This window comes from Cervus elaphus, chromosome 25, assembly GCF_910594005.1.
Source record: "Cervus elaphus chromosome 25, mCerEla1.1, whole genome shotgun sequence".
Classification (NCBI taxonomy): domain Eukaryota; kingdom Metazoa; phylum Chordata; class Mammalia; order Artiodactyla; family Cervidae; genus Cervus; species Cervus elaphus.
The window spans coordinates 66,457,970-66,483,972 of NC_057839.1; positions in this window are offsets into that span (position 1 = coordinate 66,457,970).

The window sequence follows — 26,003 nt, forward strand, 5'->3', positions numbered from 1 at the left end:
GCAGTGTTTGAACTCTAATACATTTCTGGGCATTTTAGATCGCTTCCAGAAGAACCGGTGAACTGTGATCTTACCTAACTGTCCATCAGAGATGCTTTTCTAAGTAACTTTCGGAGCTAATTGGTGCCACTAAAAAAAAAAGCTGCCATGAAACCATGTGAGAATCTGTACTGTCGAGATACTCCACGGGGGAGCCAAAAGCAGGGCAGAGGACGGAAGGGAGGTGATGGGTGATGCAGAAAGCATAGTTCGTGGGGATGGCTCGGAAGAAAACTGCTCATGTCCAGAGCTGGCTGGTGTCAAGTCAAAGTGTTAGTCGCTCAGTCGTGTCCGATTCTTTGAGACACTGCGGAGTCCAGCCTCTGTCCATGGGATACTCCAGGCAAGAATTCTGGAGTGGGTAGCCATTCCATTCTCCAGGGGACCTTCTGGACCCAGGGATAGAACCCGGGTCTCCTGCATTGCAGGTGGATTCTTTACCATCTGAGCCACCAGGGAAGCCCCCAAAACAGTGAGCAAATGTAAGTGTAATGGAGTGAGTGTGAAGCTTTATCTCCTGGGGGTTTACATGAGACATGAAATGAGTTCTTATTTCCTTCTTTCTTGCAGCTTCTGTAGACATGCACACACACTCACACACACACTACTCGGGAGAGCGGGCATGTATTTGGGAATAAAAAACTGAATTCCACTTCCTGCCTGGTGATTCCTGAGTGCAGGATCTACCAATGTATCCAGCCAGGGCAGGGGAAGGTTGGCAAGGAGTAGAGGAGAGGCAGAAGTAAGGGGGGATGTAAATATGAATGAGGTTAACTCTGGCCCAATGTCGTGGGAAGAACACATCAGAGAGATGGAAAAATGAGTCAAGTTCGCAACACCTCCAGAGGCAGGAAAATGAGGGGAGAGTCCTTTCATCAGAGGCTGCCTCCTGCTGGGAAGAGGCTGTATCCCCTTGGGCTCATTCAAGCCAGGCAGCTGTGAGGGACTGCCTAGATTCCCAGCAAACAGGACTAGTCCCTGGCTTGGTGGAGCCAAGAAAGCAGCTGGGGCAAAGAAAAGAAATGAAAAGAAAAAAAGGAGCCAAGTATTAAGCATAATTGCAGTCACATCAGTGGACTAAGCCCTCCACTCAAAAGGCAGAGATGATCAGAATGACAAGCTGGGTCCAACTCTATACTGTCCACAAGAGACACCAGTTAGACTTAAAGATGCAGATCAAAAGTAAAAAGAGGATCATATGTATGCCATGAAAACAATAACCAATAAAGAGCTCAAGAGGTTATGGTAATATGAGACAAAATAGACTTTAAGATGAGATATATTAGTGGAGCCAAAGAAGGATGTTTCATAAAGAGGTCAGTTCATTAGAAAGATGCAGCAATTAACAACAAAGCCCCCAAAACGGTTGAAGCAAAAACTGTCAGCGTTGAAAGAAAAAACAGGAAATTCTACAATTATAACTGAAGACTTCAACACTTTTTTCAGCAACTGATAAAAAAAAAATTTTTAAACGAAAATTCAGCAAATTTTAGAACTGAATAGCGCCATCAATAATACAGGATAGAATAGAATAAAGAGAAAGCAGAATGTATATCCTTTTGGAAAATACATGATTTCACTTCAAGGATAGACCATAACCTAGGTAAAGAACTAATTTCAGCAATTTAAAAAGATTGAAACTATACAAAACTTTTTCTCCAAACACAATGAAATTAGAAATCAACACACAAAATGTGGGAAGTCCCCAGACTTTTAGAAATCACACAACAAATACCACATCTCCAGGAGGCCAAAGAAAAAAATCATGAAGGAAAATGAAAATATCTTGAACTGAATGAAAATAAAGGATGTAAAGCTCCTTAACGAAAAAGCTACAAACCAAATACAGCAACACACAAAAGGAATCGTATGCTACGACCAAGCGGGGCTTGTTTCAGGAGTGCAAGAATAGTCTGCCATTTGAAAATCACTTAATGTGTTAATAGCAAACTTTATTAAGAGAACAAAGAACAAAAACATGGTCATCTCGATTCATGCTGAAAGAAAATGTTAGAAAAAATTCAACACCATCCATAGTACAAACTCTAAAAACTAGGAATACAAGGGAACTTCCTCAATTTGGTAAGAAGAACCTACAGAAGCCTATAGTTAACAAGGTAGATAAAGATACCTAGTTGTGAAAGACTGAATGCTTCCCCCATAAGCTCAAGAATGAGGCAACAAGATCTGCTCTCACCATTTGCCATCAATATTGTACTGGATACTCTGGCTAGTCCTGAAAGGCAAGAAAAGGAAATTAAATGCATATTGGGAAAAAAGTAAAATTGTCTTTATTCTCAAGACAAGTTGATCTTCTGTGTAGGCAATTCCAAGAAATCTTTAAAAAAACAGAAAACTACTAGATCTCATAAATGAGTTTAACAAGGTCACCGAACACAAGATCAATATATACAAATCAACTGTATTTCTATATACTGGTCACAAACAATAAAAAGTGAAATTAAGAAAACAATACTTCTAGTCAGTTCTTCTAGCTAATTCAATAGCATCAAAAAAAGAATAAGATCTGTGTCTCTTTTTCTGTCTTGCATATAGGGTTATCATTACCATCTTTCTAAATTCCATATATATGTGTTAGTATACTGTAATGTTCTTTATCTTTCTGGCTTACTTCACTCTGTATAATGGGCTCCAGTTTCATCCATCTCATTAGAACTGGTTCAAATGAATTATTTTTAACAGCTGAGTAATATTCCATGGTGTGTATATGTACCATAGCTTCCTTATCCATTCATCTGCTGATGGGCATCTAGGTTGCTTCCATGTCCTGGCTATTATAAACAGTGCTGCGATGAACATTGGGGTGCACGTGTCTCTTTCAGATCTGGTTTCCTCCGTGTGTATGCCCAGAAGTGGGATTGCTGGATCATATGGCAGATCTATTTCCAGTTTTTTAAGGAATCTCCACACTGTTCTCCATAGCGGCTGTACTAGTTTGCATTCCCACCAACAGTGTAAGAGGGTTCCCTTTTCTCCACACTCTCTCCAGTATTTATTGCTTGTAGACTTTTGGATAGCAGCCATCCTGACTGGCATGTAATGGTACCTCATTGTGGTTTTGATTTGCATTTCTCTGATAATGAGTGATGTTGAGCATCTTTTCATGTGTTTGTTAGCCATCTGTATGTCTTCTTTGGAGAAATGTCTGTTTAGATCTTTGGCCCATTTTTTGAAATTTAAAAACAGGAGCAGAAGAACTGTACATTGAGAACTACAAAACACTGTGGACGGAAATTAAAGATCTAGGTATATGTAAAAATATATCCTGTTCATGGATTGAAAGGCTTAATACTGTGAATATGGCAGAGGAACCAGAGATCAAATGGCCAACATCTGTTGGATCATCGAAAAAGCAAGAGAGTTCCAGAACAAACATCTACTTCTGCTTTATTGACTATGTCAAAGCCTTTGACTGTGTGGATCCCAACAAACTGTGGAAAATTCTTCAAGAGACGGGAATACCAGACCACCTGACCTGCCTCCTGAGAAACCTGTATGGACATCAAGAAGCAACAGTTAGAACTGGACATGGAACAACAGACTGGTTCCAAATTGGGAAAGGAGTACGTCAAGGGTATATATTGTCACCCTGCTTATTTAACTTATATGCAGAGTATATCATGTGAAATGCCAGGCTGGGTGAAGCATAAGCTGGGATCAAGATTGCTGGGAGAAATATCAATAACCTCAGATACACAGATGACACCACCCTTAAGGCAGAAAGTGAAGAAGAACTAAAGAGCCTCTTGATGAAAGTGAAAGAGGAAAATGAAAAAGCTGGCTTAAAACCCAACTGCCAAAAAACTAAGATCATGGCATCCGATCCCATCACTTCATGGCAAATAGATGGAGAAACAATGGAAACAGTGTCAGACTTTCTTTTCTTGGGCTCCAAAATCACTGCAGATGGTGACTGCAGCCACGAAATTAAAAGAAGCTTGCTCCTTGGAAGAAAAGCTATGACCAACCTAGACAGTATATTAAAAAGCAGAGAACTGATGGCAATATTTCCCAAAGTAACTTACAAGTATAAAGTCACTCCTATAAAAATTTCACCAGGATTTTTTTCAGAACTAGAAAAAAAGATAAGAAAAATCCTTGATGACCTTAAGTTAGGCAAAGTTTTTTTTAAATATGACACTAACACATGATCTTTGAAAGACAAAACGATAAATTGAACTTTATCAAAATTAAGAACTTTTACTCTTTATAGAGCATATCAATAAGAAAATAAAAAGATGAGCCACAAACTGAGAGAAAGTATTTGCAAATCACATATCTGATAAAGGATTTTTTCAGACTATATAAAGAACTATTTCAACTTAATAATATGATAAGTAGCCCAATTAAAAATGGGCAAAGGTTTGAGTAACATTTCACTGAAGATAACATACACCATTAGTCATTAGAGAGGTCAAAATCACAATGAGATACTACATATAATCACTAGAATGATTGTAATCACTCAGTCATGTCTGACTCTTTATGACCCCATGGACTGTAGCCCCATGCTCCTCTGCCCGTGGAATTTTCCAGGCAAGAATACTGGAGTGAGTCACATTTCCTTCTCCAGGAGACCGAGAGATCAAACCTGAATCTCTGATGTCTCCTGCATTAGCAGTTCCTCCAGGAAACTCAAAACAGGCAAGCCTGTCAAGGAGCACTCACACCCCTTTAGACCTGCGGGCCTCCGGCTCATAGTTCATGAGTAAGATCCATGTGAATCTGTAAGCCTAACCATCATTTACAAAGCTCCCTTTGATATTTTCTCTGGGATTCTGGAGGGCTTCCCGGGTGTCTCAGTGGTAAAGAATCTCCTGTCAATGCAGGAGATGCAGGAGACTCAGGTTTGATCCCTGGGTTGGGACGATCCCCTGGAGATGAGAGTGGCAACCCACTCCAGTGTTCTTGGCTGGGCAGAGGACCTGGTGGGCTATAAGTCCATGGGGTCACAAAGAGTCTGACACAACTGAGCGCAGGCAAGCAAGCAAGCAGGGATCCTGGAGACTCTCTTACAAAGATGCTCTTGGTTTGATTTCCTTGCAGTCAAGGGTAGATAGGATTTTTCCCCATGACTACAGTGACAGCAAGTTTGATACATAAATTCTGCCATGTGCTTCAGGAGTGAAAAAGTGGGAGCAATGTCCGCCAACAGGGCAATCGGAAGATATTGTGATGCTGGGTCATTCACACCAAATGTGAGAGATCTCAGTAAAGGAATCATTTCTGTCTAGTTGGATGGCATGTGCAAAGGACTGGAGATGAAGTCTCAGCACTTGGAACTCCCTCAGTGACCTACAACTGCCTTCCGGTCACGGGGGAGAGCATTCCCTGAGCACCAGCCCCTAACACCGTCTCTTCTATCTCAGAGGAGCTGCGTACTCCTAGTTTGCAGACCTCCGGCCATCTCTCTATACCTCGCTGTCGCCACCACGGAGCATCACACAGACATGGTCCCACTGTAGCTGGCTCCTTTTCTTCTGCCCAAAAGAACCTTCCCTGAAGAGCCCACCTCGTCACTGACAACACTACTGAAAAAGATGAGTCTACACGCTCTTCTGGGTTGTAAAAATAATCCAATAAGGCTTTCGTTGCTTAAGCCTGTAATCCAGGTGGTGAAATCAGTTCTTCTTAAAGTATTTGAGAAAAACATCCAGTGGACCCCAAAGTGAAGAGTGACATATGATGGTGGCTCAGTGAACAGCCAGTAAAACTGAAAAGGAGAAAGGGAACTCCGAATCGACCTGAAACATTTGGGCAGGTTGGAACTAACTCTTGTCTCTACATTCCCTAGGTCAACACTTACTCCTCCAATCTTCATAAATTGCACAGACCAAAAGCGCAAACCCCAGGATGTCCCTGGTGATCCAGTGGCTAAGACTCCGAGCTCCCAATGCAGGGGGCCTGGGTTCCATCCCCATCAGGGAACTAGATCCCACATGCTGCAACTAAGAGTTCACATGCCGCAACTCAAGTTCCCGCATGCTGCAATGAAGATCAAAGATCCTGTGTGTTGCAACTAGGACACAGTGCAGCCAAACTAATTAATTGATTAAGGAAAAAAAGCTCCAAAACTTAGTCAAATCCCTCCTCCATCTTCATGCCTTAAAAGGAAGAACTCCAAAAGGAGATAACTCCAGGCAGTGATCAATCAAAGGGCACAACCCTGATGGGATACTTCAGCCATGTCATGACTTTACAGTGACGTGGAGAATCTTCCACTTCAGGCCCCAATATGAGATAGAGGACTCAAAAGTTCAGAATGATGTCATAATTCTCATAAAGCTAGTTTCAAAGGTTCCAGTCTTTTAAGGACTATTCAGCTTCACAAAGAAAAAAAATCCTAGTCTGTGACCACTGAAAATGCCACCAATGCAGTAATTTTGCAAGTAAAATTACGGAATCTCAGGAATAAGGCAGAGTGTAGAGTGCACTGATCTGTAATCAAGTCACCAAACTATGGAAATTCAAACCTCGTGCCCTAAACTTCCACTTCTAATTAGGATATGGTAGGTCATAGCCAATGCTCCTGCTCTTAACACTTTTCTTTTAAGGGATAAGAAATTAAAAGACGCTTGCTTCTTGGAAGAAAAGCTCTGACCAACCTAGACAGCATATTAAAAAGCAGAGATCTCACTTTGCTGACAAATGTCCCTATTGTCAAAGCTATGGTTTTTCCGGTAGTCATGTATGGATGTGAGAGTTGGACCATAAAGAAGGCTGAGAACCAAAGAACTGATGCTGGAGAAGACTCTTGAGAGTCTCTTGAACTGCAAGGAGATCAAACCACCCAATCCTAAAGGAAATCAACCCTGAATATTCATTGGAAGGACTGATGCTGAAGCTGAAGCTCCAATATTTTGGTCACCTGATGAGAAGAGCTGACTCATTGGAAAAGACCACGATGCTGGGAAAGATTGAGGGCAGGAGGAGAAGGGGGCGACAGAGGATGAGATGGTGGGATGGCATCACTGACTCAATGGACAAGAGTTTGAGCAAACTCCAGGAAATAGTGGAGGACAGGGAAGCCCGGCATGCTATAGTTCATGGAGTCACAAAGAGTCGGACATGACTTAGTGACAAAATAACAAGCTGCAAAAATCATTTTAAAGCATTCAAGAGCTGTGAAATTAATGAGGACTAAATGAACTAAAATTCCAGAGAGAGAAAAGTAGGTGATTGATACCCATTTTTCCCTAGAGGCATCTTCCAGTTCTAGATATAAGCCTGATGATCACACTTAGGCCAAATAGAGGATATGGCTGGGGAGAGAGAAACAGAGAAACTCTTAGAGGTGGTGTAGGACAAGGACCTGAAATGCATGGATGATTTCACCCACGAGACGCTTGCTCACCTTTTGGGCTAAGTGGTCAGGGGAGTAGAACCTAAAGAGCTAGGTAGAAAGATTTTGAAAGAAAGAGTAAATTTCCAACAGTGTCTTGAGGGGTTTAGGATCAAAGATCTTCTAAGGCAAAGGACTTAAAAAGAAAACAGACAGAAGATGAAAGCTTATGGTGAATTGACAGCAGGAACTATAGCTACCTGTCCAATTTGAGTTATCGCTAGAGGCTGAGAATCAAGGTTCAGCCGCTGGCAAAAATCTACTGCTGGGAAACAGGAAAATCAGCAAAAGATTTTTGACATTCAAGAGGGACAAAATTAGAGCCTGGAGGGCACCACACACATAACCATTCTCTCCATCTAGACATCTGTCAAATCATGATGGATCAAACTCGATCTTCCTCTGCAAGAGGGGGGAACGTCTCTGCTTCCTCGGTTCTCATGCACTGTGGGTGCCTTTGAGAAGTTTCAGTTCAGCCCTCTGCACTCTCGACTCCCTCACTTTCAGCCCTGTGGGTGCTCAGTTGCTCAGTTGTGTCTGACTTTTGTGGCCCCCTGGACTACAGCCCTCCAGGCTCCTCTGTCCCTGGAATTTTCCAGGCAGGAATACTGAAGCAGGTTGCCAATTCCTACTCCAAGAGATCCTCCCAGCCCAGGAATCCAACTCACATCTCTCTGCATTGGCAGGCGGATTCTTTACCACTTTGCCACCTGGGAAACCCTGACACAGCTCAAAACCTGATTAGATTTTGGTAACTGAGGACCTCTCCCAATCTACTTTGACAGTATTTTAGAAATTTCTTACTTTGATACCAGCATGCATTTGGAGAGCCCTTCGCACTTCATCAGTTACATTCACAGTCTCATTTCTCCAGGAGGTATTATTAACTCTGTCGGACGAGTAAGGAAATGGGGACTAGAAGAGGTATGATGGAACGCATGCAGGCCAGCAGTGTCCAACAGCTGAAAATCTCCCTCAATGGCAGGAGCAAAACCCACAGAGTGTGTGCACGAACACGGCCTGAGTAGCTCCTCCACCATGGGGTCCTTCCCGGACGCCGGGACTGCACCAGGGCTTTGGTCTCCATCCAGCAGGATCAGCTCACAAATGGCAAGTGTGTTTCTTTATTCTCTTCCAGTTCATGGAGCCTGCTTCTCTTCCACGCAGCCTGAGTGTCCTGCCAGCCTTTGGGATTACTGGGCGAATGGATGGTCTCTGTGCATCTTAGGTCAAATCTTTGGCACAAGAACCAAACTGTAAGCAAGGGCTCGTAGGCTGGATTCCATCCCTTGTCCTACGGGATCATAAGGTCTACCAGGTGAAGTGACTGGCGTGTCTACCCAGGGTTGCCTGAGACACTAAAGACAGAGAGGGTGAACAGAAATTGGTCTCTGCCCAAGTGGGATTTAGAAAGTTTTCTAAAGAGTTAGTCTTGAATTGAGCAGACTTATGGATTTGGTAGGGCTTCTCTGGTGGCTCAGTGGGTAAAGAGTCCACCAGCAAAGCAGGAGACCTGGGTTCAGTCCCTGGGTCGGGAAGATCCCCTGGAGGAAGAAATGGCAACCCACTCCAGTATCCTTGCCTGGAGAATCCCATGGACAGAGGACCTGGTGGGCTACAGTGCATGGGATCACACACACACAACTAAAGCAAGTGAACACGAACCCATGCAAGGATCTGGTGTGAGGCTGTCACACCATGACAGGCAGCCTAGATTAGGAGTAGGCCTGGTTTCCCGGGGTAACATAATTATCAGGCCACCTGGAGCCAGCCAATCAACATGTGCCTAGCAAGAAAAAGGGAACCTATCAGGGGAAAGCTGAAAGCCCACGAAGGATTGGGCCAACAAAAATTGCCTTGCAACTGTGTAACCAATCCGCTTGCGCCAACTACCCGATTGTACCCAATAAATACCTGAGAGAACTGGGGCTCGGGGCCTTTTCGTCCTCACACCCTTGGTGAGGGCAGGAGGCCCTGGCTCGAGTCAGTAATAAATTCCCCTATTGCAAGTTGCATTGTCTCGAGGAGTCTTCTTTCCCGATCGGGGATTCGGACTACGGGCAGAACACTGGTACCTGGGCTGTAGGGTCATCAGGAGATTAAACCAAGAGACAAAATTGAAGAAGGTTTGGATCTCACACATAAGAAGAAAACTTGGGTAAAATCACTTTAAAGAGAAAAGTAGTTTACTTATAAAGATTTGCAAAGCATCCTAGATATGTTAATACAAAGACTGTCTCATTAATTTTAAAAACAATACAAGATCAGATATAAAAAAAGAAGTTATGCCCATAGATAAAGAAGTGCTTTAAAAAAACATAAGAGAATGCCTCAGGCAACCCTGTGTCAAATTTTAACACTGGTCAAATATAAAAATAAAAATTTACTCAGGAAGAATTAAAATACTTAAATAATCCAGGAAAGTTCCATAACGAAAAAACAACTGACTAGAGCTTGATGGTTTTGCAGCTAAGTTCATTCACTTAAACAAGTATTTATTAACTCCTGCTACAGGCCACTTCTATTCTGGACACTAGAGACAGAGCAATAAGCAGAATAAAATCCCTAGTCTTGTATCATTTATAACACATTCATGGGAGGCCAGGTAAAAGGGAATGGAGGCACACCACGGCAGGTGGCCGTAAAGCTTAGAAGGAAAGCAGACACCACGGAGGGGAGGGGCGTGGATGCGGGAAGAACCTCTAATCTCAGCCTTCCGGGGCTATTTGCAGGTCGACCCCCACCCACTCACTAGATGAAGTGACAGAAGGAGCCGCGTGGGTGACTGAGGGAAGGAGTTTCTATGTTATTATCTAAAAACAACAAGGAGCCCAACATTACCCAACTGTTCCAGACCACAGGCAAAAGCGGAAGTCTGCTCAGTTCATTTTATGAGGCCCACGTGACACCAAAAGTGGATAAAGGGGATTCTAAAGAGAAAACAAACACAGGAGAACCTCGCTATAAATGCAGCAGCTCAGGCAGCGGCAGGGCCAAGCCCCGTGGGAGGCCACGTGGATGGCCGGGGGCTGGTCCCTGGGTGCGTCTCAATGAACTTGACCCTGAGGGAATACAGCCTAACACCCTCTGGACTGGAAAAGTCACCACTCAGAGCGACACATGGGCAACTGGACGACTTAAATAACAGTGAAAAGGGAAAGATTATTGATTACTGAATCCTGATTGAAGGATTATAGAGGTCATCGATAGCCAGGACATGGAAGCAACCTAAATGTCCATCCACAGAGGAATGGATGACAAAGACACGGTCCACATATGATGAAATCTCAGCCATAAAAAGAATGAAATAACACCATTCGCAGCAACATGGATGGCCTTAGAGGTGATCATACCGAGCAAAGCAAGTCAGGCAGAGACAAATATTGTATGATATCACTTCCGTGTGGACTCTTAAACACTGACACAAATGAACTTCCTTATAGAACAGAAAGAGGCTCACAAATGTTGCAAACAAACCTTTAGTTACCAAAGAGGAGAAAAAGGGGAGAGGTAAATTAGGAGTTTGGAATTAAAATATATACACTCCTATTTATGAAACAGATAACCAACAATGAGCTATACTACATAGCACAGGGGACCTACTCCATATCTTGTAACAGCTTCTAATGGAAAAGAACCTGAAAAGGAATATATACATATATATATTATATATAACGTACATTACACATGGGCTTCCCCTGGTAGCTCAGCAGTAAAGAACCCGCCTACAGTGCAGGAACCACAGGGGACGTGGGTTCAATCCAGGGTCAGGGTCAGGAGGATCCCCTGGAGGGGGGCATGGCAACCCAATCCAGTGTTCCTGCCCGGAGAATCCCATGGACAGAGGAGCCTGGCGGGCTACAGTTCATGGGGGTTGCAAAGAGTTGGACACAACTGAGCGTGCACACACACATGTACATTATATATATATATGTATGTTATGTACACATATATGCAACTGAATAACTTTGCTGCATACCTAAATGCTGTAAATCAACTGTACTTCAATTGAAATAGAAAAAAAAAAAGGAACACTACATGCAGTATTACCCACAGCAGTTGGCAATGGGCCCAAAACAAAGCAAGCTCCGCTCTCACATCTAACTAGGTTTCCTCACTCTTCCCATTTTCAACAGGTGACTGAGGATTATACAGTAAAAGTCTCTCCACTTTACCTAACGCAGCCATAAGCCTGGAAGATTTCTAGAAAATAGAGTCATTAGCTTTAACTATACGGTCTTCAGAACTCATCTTCAATCCCTCCTGTCATTTGTCAAAAGGCAAGATTTAGCTTGGGCAGGAGGCACAGTCGGAGAGGTGGGGTTGCCCTCTGGCACTGTGAGATGCACGTCCGTATCCATGTGCATTCCAGCAGTGCAATTTATCTTCCACTTTCGCCCCATCTCACCCGTCACTTCAGACTCCATCCCATTCATCCCCAGGTCAGGAGTAGGAAGAAGTCGTAGCAATGACATGGTTACTCCTTGCTCAATACAAACTCCATTCACCCACTTTTTAGGTAATAAAACTGTGGCCAAGCACATCTTTAAAGACAAGCAGCTCTGTCAAATCCGAGGGTGATGATCATTCTTCATTCTGCAATCTGCATCAAAATCAAACTGGTTTCTTGTGTGTTCATTTCCTATACAATCTTCCTTTAATGTCCAGACCAGCTTTTCGAGTTCAAATGGAACAAATCCAAAGTAATACTATTTGTTAAAAGTTAGAGATGAATACAAGAATGTTCCTAGCAGCTTTAAAATAGCTGCAAACTGGAAACAACCCAAATGTACATCAAGACAAAGGCTAGTCCGACAATGTGTGTGTGCTCAGTCATGTCCAACTCTTCGCAATCCTGTGGACTGTAGTCACCAGGCTCCTTTGTCCATGGGATTCTCCAGGCAAGAATACTGGAGTGGGTTTCCATGCCCTCCTCCAGGGGATCTTCCCCACACAGAGATCAAACTCGCGTCTCTTGAATCTCCTGTATTGGCAGGTGGATTCTTTACCACTTCTGCCACCCGGGGAGAGAGTCAGACAATGGAGTGTGGCATAATGTGTTTGTCAGTTCAGGCTAATAACAGAACACTGTAGACCGGGGCTCTTACCCAGCAAACATTCGTTTCTCACAGTTCAGGGGGCTAGCAGTCCGAGATCTAGATGCCAACAGGTCCGATGCCTGGTGAGCGCCCACCTCCTGGTTGGCAGATGGCTGAGTCTCCCTGTGTCCCCACAGGGTGGAGAGAGTGAGAGCTCTGGCCCCCTCATCTCCCTACAGGGGTACTAACCCCTTTCGGGAGGGTTCCACCCTTACCACCTAATCACCCCCAGAGGCCCTACCTCCTCATGCCACCCCTGGGGAATTTAGGCTCTGACATATGAATTCTGGAAGGACACAAATGTGGCCTGCATTTCAGTAGACAAAGGATGTCTCAGCCATCAACAATTGCAGCGTTCCCCACAGTGAGCCCTGAGGGGACTCGGGATGGAAACAAGGAATGCCGGCCCGCTAACAGCCATCAGACTGCAGCCACCCCTGCCCCCTTGAGGAGACTTGGGGAGGCTCTGGATGAGAAAGCACAGGGAACATATCGAAGGAAAGACTTCAGTGAGCCCAGACTCCTGCATCTTTCCATACACAGAACAGTGCTAAATTCCTTGAGATGTCTGATTCTCTTTAATTAACAATATTCTTTTGCCATTCCAAGTATCCGGTCTTTGTTGCAAAAACTCTTATATATCCTGGCTCCCCCTTCACCTCCTCAGAGCAGCAGTCTTGGGGTTAGTTGAGATGCTGCCTCCTGGGCTTGAAGTTCTAAGAATGTCTACTGAATAAAACATAACTCTCAACTGTTAGGTTGTGCAACAGACACATTCAGTCCATAGCACATCGTGGTGATGAAGACTGATGACTGACAGCTACAACGTGGATGAACCTCAAAGACACAGTAAGTGAAAGAAGCCATACAGTTAAAATCTGCTGTATGGTGCCATCGAGGTCAAGTTCAAGAGCTGGCAAAGCTCATCTAAGGTGATAGAGGTCAGGACAGACAGAGGGGCCTAGTGAATGAAGGGAAGTATGAGGAGGAATTCCAGGGGCTGGCAGAGCTCGAGTTTTGTTCTGGCCACTGGATAGGGACAGGGACCCGGTGGGTGTGAGAAAATTCATGGACTGAATGCCGGACGAGAAGGGAAAGAAGAAACAGTGCATAAACGAACTCCCCAGGAGTTTAGACACTCCCCCGCAGGCAGGGGAGGTTGGAGGCAGAGACGGCACAGCCAAGATTACGGTGCCACTCAGGGAAGCCTTGGGGCCTCGAGCACTCCTAGGATTCCCGCAGCGCTTGAACATCAGGGTCATAAAACACTGGGGCTAGCAGAGCCCGGGGGCTTCCCTGGTGGTTCAGATGGTAAAGAATCTGCCCGCAACACGGGAGACCTGGGTTCGATTCCTGGGTTGGGAAGAGCCCCTGGAGGAGGGCATGCAACCCACTCCAGTATTCTTGCCTGGAGAACCCCATGGACAGAGGAGCCTGGTGGGCTACAGTCCTTGGGGTCAGAGTCGGACAAAACTGAGCAACTACCAGTCACTCACAGCAGATCCGGGAGACCACAGGAGCCAAGATTCTTGGTTTGCAGATTGAAATCCGGGTCCGAGGCGTGGATCAGTGAATGTTATCTGGGAAAGAAAGGCCTTGGATCCGTGGGCTCCACCGCAGAAACGGCAAGAGAGCTTTGACACGCTGACCCCCAGGCTCAGCCCCACCCTGTTCAGTCCTGGTCTCCGGCAATGGGGCCTGCAGCAGTCGCTTCACTGGGTGCCCCGGTGAGTGTGATGAGTTGGGGTTGAACACAGAGGCGTCACATTCTTACAGCCTTAACTTAGGTTCGGTTCAGATCCACCTGCTGGCCCCTTGCAGAGCCCAGAAGTAATGGGCCCACGGGGTGAGTGTAGTTGGAAGCAGAAGAACCCCACCCATACGAAGGCCCTGCATTCAGAGACTCCCCAGGTTGGGGGGCAGGGCGGGGCGCCATCACCCCAGCCCCACCGAGCCTGGAGCAGGAGGAAAGCCCCTCTGCTCTGCGCCCACGGTTTCCTGCTGCCTCTTCCCATCTCACATCCAGAGGACGCCACTTACATAACCCCAGGAGCTGTTTTCTTAAAAGTTCAAAGTCGGAGTGGATCTGGCCCAGCAGGAAATTCCGGATAAATTTCGTGGAGATTGCAGAGGCGAGGCGCCAAGGCAGCTGTGCTGTGGAAGCCGACACCCGGCATTCCCAGACTGGAGATTCGCACCCGGATATCCGACGTCAGCCAAAAACAAGCTGTCAGGCAGCCTCTGGGCCGTTTCCACTGCTCCCAGGATGGAAGGATGGGTGTTGCCCCCGCAGGACACGTCTCCGAGATTACCTATCACACCCAGCCTGGAGAGATTCCAGGGCCAGGGAAGCTGCACTAGGCCATCCCTGGACCGGCTCAGGGTCCTCTCCCTGGAGGGTGTTAGGGGCTCTCCCGTGAGACTGCTGTGGAATCTGGCCTCTGGGTTGGGCTGCAGACCCCTTGGGAGTCCCCGCAGAGCCTGCTTGCTCCTGGGGTCCTGCAAGCACCCCCACTCCTCCAGCAACACCGGCCCTGGCAGGGGGCCCAGCATCCTCGCCAGCCCTTCTGTGGAGCCAGGGGCGACGGGGCCTGGAGGAGCTACCCAGTGCCTTCCGGCTCATCCTCACTCCCTGGAAAAGGAGGGGTGCGTGAGACAGGGTGTCTTTGCCTCTCGGCCATCTCTTTGCAGACCCCACCCAGATGATCTCAGGGAGCAAGGGCCCCCGTGATCCTCCCAGTCCAGCCCCAGCTCGCCCCACACTGGGGGTGGTCGTTACAAAAACCGAAGCCTGTTGGCTGCATGATGAAAGGAAGAACGGGCTCTTGTTGGTGAAGTTACAGGTGTTCACCTGCCTGAGGATCTTCTCTAAAGCCTCCCCGGCTCCCACCCCCATCGCCCACCCCCACTGTGTCCATTTCACAGGTAGAGACAGTGACCCCCCACATAGCCTCCTCTCACAGTCACCCCAAAACCACTCTACTTGGCCCGGTGGCCCTGAGGGTTAAAAGTTAGCAACCATTATCCCTTTAAAGGCTTCCTTGATGGCCCAGTGGTAAAGAAGCTACCTGCAATGCAGGAGCCGCAGGAGACAGGGGTTCAATTCCTGGGTCGGGAAGATCCCCTGGGGAAGGGCATAGCAACCCACTCCAGTATTCTTGCCTGGAGAATCCCATGGACAGAGGAGCCTGGTGGGCTACAGTCCACGGGATCACAAAGGGTCAGACACAAGTGAACGGACTTAGTATGCATGCACCCATCCCTTTAGCACTTGAGCTGAAAAAAAAAAAGAAAGAAACAGTTAAAAGTCTCACAACTACCTCATTGCTATTGTTTAGTCACTAAGTTGTGTCCGACTCTTTTGCGACCCTGTGGACTATAGCCCACCAGACCCTTCTGTCCATGGGATTTTCCAGGTGAGAATACTGGAGTGGGTTGCCATTTCCTCCTCCAGGGGATCTTCCTGACCCAGGGACTGAACCCAGGTCTTCTGCATTGGCAGGCAGATTCTTTATCACTGAGCCACCTGGGAAGTCCCCCCACACCACTGCCTCATTAGCTGATCCTAAATTATAAGGCATCCAAAATACTTGCCTTCAGTCCCAGTTTATTTAAATGGAGGGAAACTTTTCATTAAATTCTAAACTAAGTTATTTCCAGTGCCTTTTTAAAATTAAGCATTTGCTACCTAGACTTCTTAAGATACGCATTTGTTTGTCAAACTTCATGCTAAAATACAGATTCACACAAAACTGGGCTGCAACTACTGACTCTGTAAAATGATTTATATTATAGTTTCTCTCCCTAGGGTGTGTGATTTCTTATGCAATTTAAAAATACAGATTTTTGTCTATATGCACATTGATGTAATAGAGCCTCTATGTAAATCACTGGAGAATACCCTGTTGAAATTTTTGCATATATGAAGCAGCATCTTGATCCAAAAACAGGTCTATAAATCACTGAGAAGACTACACTCAGATGGATATTAAGATAATGGAAAAGGAACCTTCCAGTAATGAATGCCACCGTATCAGGGGCTTGGATCATCGAAATTAACTTAGTCTAACGGACAGAATCTTTTACGGGTGGGTTTTTATCCACTGGACACACAACTGCTCAGCACACATTTTTATTCCACAAACACCTGTGGTCTTCCGGTACCTGCTGGCTCCTCCCTACCGTTTCCCCACCTGTGTACCCGGCTCCTCACCCCCGTCCCGCAGGCGTCTCTGGGTAGCACCTGTGAACACACCACTCACTCACCACCTGCTGATTTCCACTCCTGCGGCCCCCGCACCTCAGCTCCATGCCCTTCTCTGCAGCATTTGTCACTGCTGGGGACTCTCTCTTCCTGGGGCCGGGGGTTCCCAGCTCCTTCCTCTCTGACCCTCCCCCAAACAAGAGCAGCTCACTACCTGGAGACCCCAGACCATCCCTTTCACCCTGAAAGTCCATCCTCATTCACGCCCCCAGCTTCCTCCATTACCAAGACCCTCCATCTCTCCTGGACCATGCTCCTCACTCCGCCTGGGAATACCCAGCGCCCCCAGCTCTCTCCCGGGCGCCTCCCTCACACCCATGGCATGGCCAGACTCAGCTCAGATGTGCCAAGAAATCTCGGAACGAGATTGGAGCTAAAGCTCCAATCCCTTGGCCACCTGACTCTTTGGAAAAGACCTTGGTGGTAGGAAAAATTGAGGGCAAAAGGAGAAGGGGGAGACAGAGGATAAGACGGTTAGATAGCTTCACCGACTCAATGGACATGAGTGTAAGCAAACGCAAGGAGATAGTGGAGGACAGGGAAGCCTGGTGAGCTGCAGTCCATGGGGTCGCAGAGTCAGGACAGGACTGGACTGAGCGACAGCATTTTAACCCCATCTGCAAAGTGCCCTTCCCCTTGCGTGGTAACATGAGTAGGTTCTGAGGATCAGGACATGTGCAGTTGTTATGGTCTGAATCATATCCCCTCCCCCAAATCAAGGGTTGAACCCTAACCTCCAGATCCTCAAAACGTGAATTTATTTGGAAATAGAGTCGCTGCAGATGAAACTGATTGGATGAGGTCAGGCTGGAGCTGGACAGGCCTGAATCTGATGCGTGTCCTTATCAAAAAAAAGAAGTTGTCAGACACAGGGACCTGCAGAGAAGGAGGCATCACATGGACACAAAGGCAGACATCCAGGCGATGCTCGAAGCCGAAGGGCTCCAGCAGACGGCCAGAAGCTGGAGAGGGGCCTGGACCAGAGAGGAACTCACCCTGGCCACTCCGGGATCCCGGCCTTCCAGCCTCCAAAACTGGGAGAAGATGAAGCTCTGGGTCCAGGCCACCCGGTCTGCGGTGCTTCGTCACACCTGCCCCAGGAAACGGACACAGCACCTTTGGGCCATTCCCCAGCCCAGCACCCCGCGGGCAGCCCAAGCTGCCAGCCCAGGGTGAACCAGGGCAGACGACCACCTTGCCCCCCACCCTCCAGATTTTACCCCCCACAAGCTGAGAAGCGGGGGCTCTGCTTCTCCAGCATCACAACCCACAGACTGGGCTCTGACTGCCGCCCGGACCCTGCCCGGACCCCGCCCAGTTTAACCCCCTGTGGTCTGTACATGTGAAGTGATGGCTGGGCTTATAACATGATAGAACCTCAGAAGGCTCCTTCTTTGGGTGGAGAAGAAGCTCTCACTCACCCAGGTCCCACGATTAGAACCTTGAACAGCAATGACACGGGTAGGGAAAAGGACACCTGCTTCATGATTTCCACAGCTTCTCTAGCTTTTTTTTTCCCCCACATCAGTTGTAGATTTTTATAATCAAAGCGGAATAAATATAAAGGTAACATAAGAACATCTCTGACGCTGTGAACACAAAATTTACTCTCTGCTAAGGCAGGAATTCTTAATATTAGTGATAACTAGAGTAGGTTTTGAGTTCACAGAGACTAAGACTTTACTGTATTTTTGTAGTTCATTAGGGTAATCTGGAAGGAATCTGCGGCATCTACATGAAGTGTGGCAAAAAAAAAAAAACTATTCTCTTTTGTATATCATCGTGCGTTTACAGTGAAATACAACATATGGAGATAATACTGAGTTTGTGTCGTTTCCAAACAGAACCCTTTACAATGTTTGTAATAGGAAGTGTGAGCAGATTTCTTTAAACCTAACTTTTTATATCTAGCTGTGTGCCTGAAATGGGTGTGTGAAAGTGAATGAAAGTCGCTCAGTCGTGTCTGATTCTTTGTGACCCCATGGACTGTATAGTCCCCTGGAATTCTCCAGGCCAGAATACTGGAGTGGTAGCCTTTCCCTTCTCCAGGGGACCTTCCCAACCCAAGGATCAAACCCAGGTCTCCTGCATTGCAGATGGATTCTTTACCATTTGAGTCACTAGGGAAGCCCCGAAATGGGTGTGTGATCCCTAATTAGGACATTTTAGCCATGATGTCTTCAAATTCTTGCTGACCCCATGGGTGGGAGACTCTGTCAACACAGTTGGGAAGCAGAGCACGGGAACCTACCCACCCACCCTTCAAATGAAGACCACACCTGAAATAAAGGTTAGTGAAAGTGTTAGTTGGCTCAGTCGTGTCTGATTCTTTGTGACCCCACGGACATAGCCCACCAGGCTCCTCTGTCCATGGGATTCTCCAGGCAGGAACACTGGAGTGGGCTGCCATTCGCTTCTCCAGGGGATCTTCCTGACCCAGGGATCAAACCTGGGTCTCCTGAATTGCAGGCAGATTCTTTATCATCTGAGCCACCGGGAAAGACAAAACTAGGAACCTGACAAGTCTTTCTCCCCCTTCACTGACAAGTGTCACGGATTGCCCCTTTGGTGACGATGGTGATCAGGGAGTCCAGAAGTGAGGAAGTGAGGATTTCATGGGGACAAGGCTGCTCTGTCCACCCAGGTTCCTGCTTGGTTAGGACTGTTCCTGAAGCTGGTTTCCGGCCACCATGAAGACATATCTCCCTGCAACCAGGTACAGAAGCGGGATGGGAGCCCTGGGGGTGTGGGACTCTCAGGAGCCTCGGGGTGTTGGGACCCCCAGGAGCCCCTCCTACCCCCTCCCAAACAGAGCCCTGGGGCTGGGCACCAGCCTGGTGGACATCTGCAACTCACCCCCTGTTTGGGATGAGCTCATAGCCCATGGGCACACTGGACCCACGGACCCCACTCTGGACCAACGGACCTCTCGGTCATCCAAGGAGCCCCCCGGTCAAGGGGATCGGGGTCCCCAGGGTGCCAGGCACTTTGGCCACAGGGGAGGAGGCTTAAAAGAAGCTCGGCTCAAAGGGTCAGGCTACACTCACTCCCCCACTGACAGTTAAGCTCTCTCCCCCAGCTCTCCGCTCTCTCCTAGGTCACCTTCCCAAACGCCCGGTGTCCCCCAGGAACCTGGGGGTTGCGCCCACCTTTGTCCTGAACTGGGTGAGGGAGAATGAGCTCCCCCGCCCAGGGCTGTGGGGGAGGCTAGGAGTCCCGCCCACCCCGATTTGTGACTTTGATACCATCACCAACAACAGGGAGACGCTGGACATACGCGAAGGAAAACAGCTTTCAGTTGTCTGCTTCGAACTCAGATAAACTGGACTCTGGGATGAGCTGGTTTTCTGAGAATGAAAAGCAGGACTTTCTGGAATCCCTCTGGTGGACGTGGATGGGGGCCAAGTCCTCTGGGGAGGGGGGACCTGGCCCCACCTCTGAGGGGAGGGGGGCCCAGGTGTTCGGGAAGAGGGCCGCCAACCTGCCCCAGGACCTAACTAGGCAGAGGAGGGTCACAGTCCTAGAAGGAAATGCAGAGAGAGTAGGAAGCCCTTCTTCCATAAATGGTACTGATGAACCTGTTTGCAGAGCAGAAACAGAGACACAGACAGGAAAAAAAGTATGGACACCAAGCGGGGAAGAAGGGGTGGGATGAGTGGGGAGACTGGGATTGACAGAAATACACTATTGATCCTTGTATAACGTAGATAGCTAATGAGAACCTGCTTTATAGCACGGGGACTCTACTCAATGCTCTGTGGCGACCTAAATGGGAAGGAAATACAAAAAAGAGGGGATATATGTATACATGGGCTTCCCCGGTGGCTCAGTGCTAAAGATTCTCCCTGCCGAGGAAGGAGAGGTGGGTTTGATCCCTGGTTTGGGAAGATCCCCTGGAGAAGGGAATGGCAACCCACTCCAGTACTCTTGCCTGGAGAATCCCATGGACAGAGGAGCCTGGTTGGCTACAGTCCATGGGGTCACAGAGTTGGACACGACTTCCTGCCTAAACAACAACAATACGTATACACAGAGCTGATCCACTTTGCTGTACGCAGAGATGAACACAACACGGAAAAGCAACTGGGAAAAGTTTCTTCCACCAGCCTGGGCTCTGCGTGTCCATTAGAAGAGTATTTTCCACCCTTGCTGTTCTCAGAACAGAACTTGGCCTCAGCCTAAGGACCCGTGGAGTCACCAGCCCACCCCCTCCCATCCTCCCCTGGCAGGCGGGGGCCACGAGCAGCCCCTCCCCTGGGGCTGCGGAGCCGACCCCGTCCCCGAGGTGGGGGCGGCAGCTCCAGGGACCTCGTCCACCCGCACTGTCCACGGGCCCCCAGGACCAGGCCCCTGCCGGGCGGGCCAGCGTCCCCTCCCCGGAGAGGCCTCTTCTTTCCCGCAGGAGATGCTCCCCCGAACCCTCTGCTCCCAACCAAGTGCTGCTGTCCCAGCTGTGGCTTCCCACCGCCCCAGACCTCCCAGCACGTTCTTGCGGACCTGACCCCAGCAGGACCACCGACCCCAGGCCCCACACGGCGGCAGGTCTGCAGGGACGAAGTCTGACTGCAGTGAGTCGGGCGCCCCCTGTCGGCTGCGGCGGGCATCCCCTGGGCGGGGCGGCAGGAACGGCCCGGGCCCTCCTCCAAGGTCACTCCCAGGAGGGGACGTCACCAGTCTCTCTGGTTTTCAACAGCACTTTTCTAAAACCTGGGCACGGGGTTTCTTTTCAGATACTGACTGACCTCGCAGGCCTCCTAAGGGGTCACCTCCCTCGTACACTGCCCTCCTGCCCCGCGATGACTGCAGGGGGCCTGCCCCTCGGGCGGAGGGAGGGAGGGGGTCCTTGGCGGGGAGGGGGCGCGGTGGGGGTCCCCGGCGGGGAGCGGGTCCCCTCGCTGCTCCGCGGGGCGCGGGCCGCAGACAGGGCTCCTCAGGGGCCTGAGAAGAAGCCTCTACAGAAAGGGGGCAGAGGGCAATGCCCACCCCAGAGCCCGGTCACCGCACAGCAGTCTCTCCACGGGCAGGGGCAGCAGACGGCAGGAGGCCTGGACCAGAGACTCGCCAGTAGACACGGCCACCCGGGAACGGGAGATGGGACGGGTGGGGATGGGGTGACGTGGGGTGGGGATGGGGTGTGGGGTGTGGATGGGGTGTGGGGTGTGGATGCGGTGTGGATGGGGTGTGGATGGGGGTGGGGTGTGGATGGGGTATGGATGGGGTGTGGATGGGGTGTGGGGTGTGGATGGGGTATGGGGTGTGGATGGGGGTGGGGTGTGGATGGGGTGTGGATGGGGTGTGGATGGGGTGGGGTGTGGATGGGGGGTGGGGTGTGGATGGGGTGGGGTGTGGATGGGGGGTGGGGTGTGGATGGCGTAGGGTGTGGATGAGGTGTGGTTGGGGTGTGGATGGGGTGTGGGGTGTGGATGGGGGGTGGATGGGGGGTGGGGTGTGGATGGGGTGTGGATGGGGGTGGGGTATGGATGGGGTATGGATGGGGTGTGGATGGGGGTTGGATGGGGGGTGGGGTGTGGATGGGGTGTGGATGGGGTGGGGTGTGGATGGGGGGTGGATGGGGGGTGGGGTGTGGATGGGGTGTGGGGTGTGGATGGGGTGTGGATGGGGGGTGGGGTGTGGATGGGATGTGAGTGGGGTGTGAGGTGTGGGGAGGCGGCAGGGAGGGGTGCCATGGGGTGGGGGTCCAGGTTGTTCCCAGTTATGTAGCTTCACCTGTGGCCCACCCCTTCGCCCAGCACTGACTGCAGCCTCGCTGTCAAAGAACCAAACGAGCCTCAGGACAGGTGGCTCTGCAGTGAGAAGCAGCTCCAAGGAGGACCTGACATTCTTTTGAATCTTAATGTGTATCTAGATTGCAGTTTTCCTACAAAATGTACCTGGAATCTTACTATTTCCTGCTGCATTTTTTCACATAAAAACATTTTTTTTTTTAATTCACCTAAGCTTTGCTCTTTGCTCCTGACTTCTTTACCCCTATGGCTTCCCATGGAGCTCAGTTGGTAAAGAATCTGCCTGCAATGCAGGAGACCAGCGTTCGATCCCTGGGTCAGGAAGATCCCCTGAAGAAGGGAATGGCAACCCACTCCAGTATGTCAGACATGACTTAGCACTCTTTTTCTTTGCCCATGGAACAAAGGAAGAATGTGCACCCGCCCATAAACCAGTGAGATCTCAGCAAAGGATTTCAGGGTGTCTGGAGTGGCACTGAGCCACTGAAGGACACACACAAGCCCCTTAACTCTCTTTCTCTCTCTCTCTCTCACACACACACGCCTCAGAAAGCTCACAATCTCCTGAGTAAAGAAGATAAACTTGAAAAAGTCAAACAACACAGAAGAAAATACTACCTTCTTGTGTGTGTGCGCGCATGTTAGTCGCTCAGTCGTCTCTGACTCTTGCAGCCCCATGGACTGTAGCCCGCCAGGCTCCTCTCTCCATGGGGATTTTCTAGGCAAGAACACTGGAGTGGGTTGCCATGCCCTTCTCCAGGGGATCTTCCTGACCCAGGGATCGAACCCAGGTCTCCTGCATTGCAGGCGGACTCTTTCCCCTCTGAGCCACCAGGGAAGCCCCTACCTTCGGATCACAGTATAGTACATACCAGAAAGAAAGGTGACAGGCTGAGCAGTGGCGATTCCGGGAGCAGCACGGAGGGGACAGGCAGCCCTTGACCCTCTGGGAAGTTCTGACGGGAGGGGGCCCCTCTGGACATGGACTTAGGAGCGGCTCCCAACCATGGCCGACACTGTCCTGCCCCTGTGCCCGAGAGGGGCCCAGGACACCAGGGGGAGGCCAGGGGAGTCAGGGCCCCCTCCGTGGGGAAGGACCCCTGCTCGGCACCAGATCTACCGTCTTCCATACCTTCACCACCAGGTGGAAATTCCGGACCTGAGGAAGCAGGGAGGCCAAGAAAACCTCCCAACCGATCTTTGTTTTACACCTGAAACAGCATTCAGTACTTAGCCTGTGACCACGCAGTTGTCAGCTCCAGCCGGCAAGCCCCTTGGCGCCCACCCTGCCGGCTTGTTTTGAAAGCTGCGGAGGACACTGGTCTGGCCCCAGGAACCCCAGGAAGCAGCTGCACTCGGGCCCACGTCCCACCCTCCTCGTCTGAGGCCGTTCTCCTCCTCTCCGGGCTCCAGAGCTGGGCTTCAGATGACGGTCCAGACCATCACGGGTGTGAGAGGGATGCGGCTTGTGAGCCACCGGCGTTCCGCTTTTTAAAGAAATAGAGCAGGAGAGAATAGAACAGAACAGATCCCACGTGTAAGAGTGGGCAGTGGTTCATCTAACATGTGGAGTCATACGGACATGGCGGCAAAGGAACCTTGTTCCTTTTGGCGAGGTGGTCGAAGGAATGGGACACGGGATGCTTTGGGCCATGGTTCTCACCCCTGGCCTCATGGGAGAATCCCGTGGCTTAAAGCCGGTGGGCGGAAGCTCCATCTACACGGTTAATGCCAGTCTCTGCAGGTGGGGCCCCGGCATCGTCTCCTTCGAGATGCCCAGCAAAGGTGTTTGAATCACTTTGTCCAGAGCAGTGACACTAAAGTGGGCACCATTGGCCACCCACAAGAAGGAATCATTGCAAAAGATGTGTCAAGTGTCACAGGCCTTCCCAAAGGATAAATGCTCCCTGAGAAGGCCACGGGGAGATTCGGAGAATGGGTGGGAGCTGCCATTCGGAGGTGAGGGGCCAGATGGGGTCCCTGCCAGGGCCACGTGGGAGCTGAGACCACCGCTGGGAGCACTTGGATGCCTGAACTCCCGACAGCATGGCTCATGTCTGTCAGGTCCAGTAACTAACCACATGAGCGTGTGTGTTTACATTATCCAGGGAGACAGAAGTGGGGGTCTGACAGAGGACAAGCGGAACCCAGCAAAGGCCGGGCCGTGCCTCCTGTGTCTGTTTACCACCTGGGGAAGGAGCAGGCCAGGCCATGTCTGCGAGGGGAGGTGGGGTGTGAACGTGAGCTGTGTTGGGGGGGTTGAGACCCTCATCTCTGGGAAGGGGGCAAGGAGCCCTGAGGCCACGGGAAGTTGCCTCCCCCTCAGTCCACTCCTGTTAAATGACTCTGGCCGAGTTCCTTGACCTCTGTGCTTCCCCCGACTCACTAGAGGGATGCAAGACACCTGTGCCCGGCGTGGACATGGGCTCAGCCACAGTGCTGGTGGTGTCATGGGTATCGCAGGGGCCCAGTAAGTGCCTAGAGCCTCAGCCTCGTCTCTGCGGGCCCCTGCCCGGCCTCGGCTGCCTCCCCCCAACCCCACTCCCATGATCCTCACCCTCGGAGCAGTGAGGGACCACCCGTCTTACCAGGAGGGCCTGTGCCCGTGAGAAAGCAGATGCAGGGGAAGACCAAGGAGTCAGGCTGGGAGGAGCACGCTTTTCTAGCATCGCCTTTATGAAGGTCAGCATCTTGCAGTACAAACACTGGCAGAGAAAACCAGGGCCAGCTGGTTTGCTCATCACCGGGTGAACATCCACCCAGGTGGCTCCCGGCCAGCCCCCGACACCAGGGGTACGGCGAAGGGGTTCAGCCTGAGCTCAGCAGTGTCTCCAGGGATCACAGGAAACCTGAAGGAGCTGCAGGCTGGCCCGCAGAGGCCGGGATGGCCGCCGAGCAGCTTCCCTGCAGGCGGAACTCGCCTCTCTTCCTGAGAGCCCATTACCACCAGGTTCATCCAGTTCATCCGCCTTGCTCCAGGGTTCAGCCTGCCGCTGCTGCTGCTGCTTAGTCGTGTCCGGCTCTTGCAACCCCCTGGACTGTAGCCCACCGGGCTCCTCTGTCCATGGGGACTCTCCAGGCAAGAATACTGGAGTGGGTTGCCATGCCCTCTCCTGACCCAGGAATCTTCCTGACTCAGGGAGCGATCAAACCCAGGTCTCCCGTGTTGCAAGTGGAGTCTTTACCCTCTGAGCCGCCAGGGAAGCCCCAGAATTCACCCTGGGGCCTTTGAATCACAAATTGGTCCTTCTCCAGGGCCCAGGGATCCTGGGAGATGGACAGTGAAGGACACCACCAGGGGTGGCCTAGGGCTTCCTCATCATTACTGGGGGACTGTCCCATCCCCACGGAGCTATGGAAACACAGTAAGGAAACCTTTTCTTGAGCAGCTCGTAGACGGTGGGAGTTAGCCTCGGGTGTGAGGTCTTTGGGACAGTGTGTGTTTCATGGTAGCCAGTATCCCTTTTAAGTCAGCTTCCTTTGGTCATCTAAAT